This window comes from Callospermophilus lateralis, chromosome 1, assembly GCF_048772815.1.
Source record: "Callospermophilus lateralis isolate mCalLat2 chromosome 1, mCalLat2.hap1, whole genome shotgun sequence".
Classification (NCBI taxonomy): Eukaryota; Metazoa; Chordata; class Mammalia; order Rodentia; family Sciuridae; genus Callospermophilus; species Callospermophilus lateralis.
Genome location: NC_135305.1, coordinates 186470209 through 186473739, shown reverse-complemented (window position 1 = coordinate 186473739; position 3531 = coordinate 186470209).

The window sequence follows — 3531 nt, the reverse complement described above, 5'->3', positions numbered from 1 at the left end:
ATGAGTTCAAAGCCAGTCTCAGCAACGGTGAGGCATGTTAGGTGCAGGACAGGCTGAGTAAGCTGTCTGCAGGGCATGCCAAACAAAGTTAGCTACAGGATGACCTGGCCGCTCAAACCCTCTGTCTGATTCTTTATCACCTGTTTGCTTCAAGCCCAAACGCCCAAGCCCCCCACTCAAGGCTGAGCACTTAATCCCCTTGTGTGCCAACAAGGCAGCTTGCAAACCCAGAGACCCTGATAGATTTAAGCAGCACAGAAGAAGGGCTATAAAAGCCTTCCCCAGCTGCCCCCCTTCCACTTCTTTTCTTCTTTCTTTTCTCTTTGTTGCACTGCTGCAATAAAGATCTCTTGGTTGCTTCGAGTGTTGTGGTCACTTTTCTTTCAAGGCACTAAGCAATTCAGTGAGACCCTGTCTCTAAATATTACACACACACACACACACACACACACACACACACATACACAAATAGGGTTGGGGATTTGGCGCAGTGATTGAGTGCCCCTGAGTTCAATCCCCAGTACCCCCACACATACACACAAAAAAAGTTTACATGCTCCAGAAAATCCCTGAATTCCACATCAGGTACAAATCACATATACGGTATTATGAGGCCAAATTTAAATAGCTCCTTCAGTGCCACCCGCACCTTCCACCCCCACTAGTATAATTTTATATACCAGTAGACCCAAACAATACAACAATACCATTCAGTTGAATGGGAATCTGAAGACTTCTGTTCAAACATGCACATCTTAGACTAGCAGAATATGCAGCTGCCAGTCAGTCTTGTTTTCCACAATGTTTAGCTTATAGAGTTGGGCATACACTATTCTGTAAATATGAAATAGCTCCTGCCCAACAACCTGGTCAAAGTGAAGTAACTTTCTGTTATTGCTGCCTTAATGAACTTGTCCAACTCTTGCTCTATTTCCTAACTTGTTTATTTAGAAACAAGAATATATTTTAAGATGTAGAGAGGTTTGCAGTCATATTTTTAAATAAAAGTGACTACCTTTCTCTCTCTCTCTCTCTCTTAGTACATAGCCCAACAAGAAACAGAAAGAATAGTCAGGCATAGACAATAATATTGGGTCAGATATTAACCTGTGCTTATGTCCTTATCTGTTAAGTGGACATAATACTGGTGAGTAAATGTGAATATCTCATCATAGTGTTCTTGGGTCAATTTATTAGCTGAATATTATGACATGCTGAAGGTAGCACTTGGCAAATAATAAGTTTTATATCATATTAACATTATTATTATTATTACAATTATTCCTCTATAAGCTTTATACAAACAACCAAGGGTTCTAGACCAAAAGAGGCATTTTTAAAAGAACAACAGACAGTGTTGCATCCATAATTTTTTTGTATGTGTGTGGGGTTGTGTATGTATGAATATATGATCAATTTTATATTGTCTTGAAAGTTAGCGTTAAGGTGGAAATGTCTATGCATGTGTTTGTGTGTTCTGAGAAGTATTTAATAATGTTTATTTAGAAACAAGAATATATTTTAAGATGTAGAGGGGTTCACAGTTAGATTTTTAAATAAAAGTGACTACCATTTTGTGAGCCCTTATAATTAACCCAAAATTTTGCATACATAATCTTAATTTACTAGACCATTTATATACATAATCTTACTTAATTTTGTGAAATTCCTTGAGGTAAGTTTTATTAGACACAGCATATAAAGGAGATAGCTTATGGTGTAAGTTAATAGGGAAAGATTAAATCGACGGTAGTATAGTAGGTATCTTCTTGCCTCAAAATCAATTGCTTTTTCCACGTATTTGATTACCTTCCGAAATAATGAATATTTAATTAGTGAGCTTTAAAGGCAGTGAAAGTTTTAAAAATCAGGTCTAATTCTTTAATTCATCCATCCAGAGGACATTCAAGATGGGTGACTAGAGGAAGTTTGCATTTTAAGTTGATCTGTGGCTCAGGATTCAAGCAACAAGAGCACTGCTTCTCAACAAGGTGGGTGAAAAAAAAAATGCATTGAAATTCAGAATCAGACAGGCAACATCTCCTAAGGACTCAGAAATTCAGGTGAATTGAACAAAGAATGATAAAGAGTACATGAGAGCCAAGCAGGTTTCAGCAGAGTGGAGGGAAAAAATCACGGGGGTGTGGGGTAGAGAGAAACACTGTGGACCAATTTGGTATGGAACAACTTCTAGAACAGAAAAGCAACCTAAACATAGCTGACTCCAAGGCTGCACGGTGAGCTGGTGTTTGAAAAGTGCTCTGTTTCTCAACTGGCCAGTGGAGAGCTGAGGCAGGGAGCCATCTTGAGAAGGCCACAGCTTGCTAGTGCAGGAGCACAAAAGATCATAGCAAATGTTGTCATACCAATCCAGCAATTTCCTACTGGGTGGCCTAGGTCGTAACTAGCAGAGCATGAGTGAAACAGGCACAGAGAAGGTTGTATCCAGGGGGATTCAAGCCAGAGGTACAGAGGGGAGTGCAATTTGCTTTCCCTTTCAGTCTGGTGGCTCACAGGATCAGCTGAAAAGCATCAGGAAATTGAACATGGCAGGTGTGAATACACTCAGAAACTAAGCCTAGGAAGGCTGTCTTTGTGGGCAGTGGAATGACTTGTGGAGGCTCACTCTCCAATCCCAAGAGAAGAACTTTTTCAGAGTCTTCTGAGATCCAAACTCACAGCAGAGATCAGCATCTGTCCAGACCTATGGGTGTGCAGATCTAAGGTCTCCAGTGTAGGTACTACCCATCAGAGTCACTAAGGCCTAAATAGAGCTAAGCCCCAGCCTATGGAATTCCTTATTTTGAACACTGCAGAAGTCCCCCCCTCCCTTGGAGTGCATTGATTTGGTCCATCTGGATAAAACTCCAATGGATGCTACTTCCATTCTGTTCTGCCTTATCAGAAGGGAATTAGAAAGCATTTCAGAAAAAGGGAGGGTTTTTCAATGCCCAGCCCTTGCTGTCTCCCTCCCTTTCTTTCTCTCTCTCTCTCTCTCTCTTTCTCTCAGTGCATAGCCCAACAAGAAACAGAAAGAACAGTCAGGCATAGGCAGTGACCATTCATCCTTGTCAACAGTTTTCATCCTGTCAGTTGAGACAATTCTTTCATTTTCATTGAGGATCTTTTTTCCTCTTATTTATTCACTTACTTACTTACTTATTTACTAGTGTTCTTACTGTGCTGATTGGCTCATTGATATATAGACATATATATGTACACATTTTTTCTTTTTTTCCTAAATTTTAGCACTTTTTAATAAGTGTTATTTTTCTTTGTTCTATCTTTCAAGGGTTAGGTTTTCTGTTTGTTTATTTTTGTATGGTTTTGTTCATGTTTATTTGTTTCTCTTTCCTTTCTTCTCCCTCTAATAGCCAATTTTTTTCTCTTAATTTCTTTGCTTACTTAGATTTTTAATTTATTTTTCTCTCCTGTTTCTTTATAGCCATAACTTGACATACCTCTACTACTTTCTTTCTGTTCACATATGGAACCTATACCACCTATCCCGTTTTCTTTTCTATTAGTAAA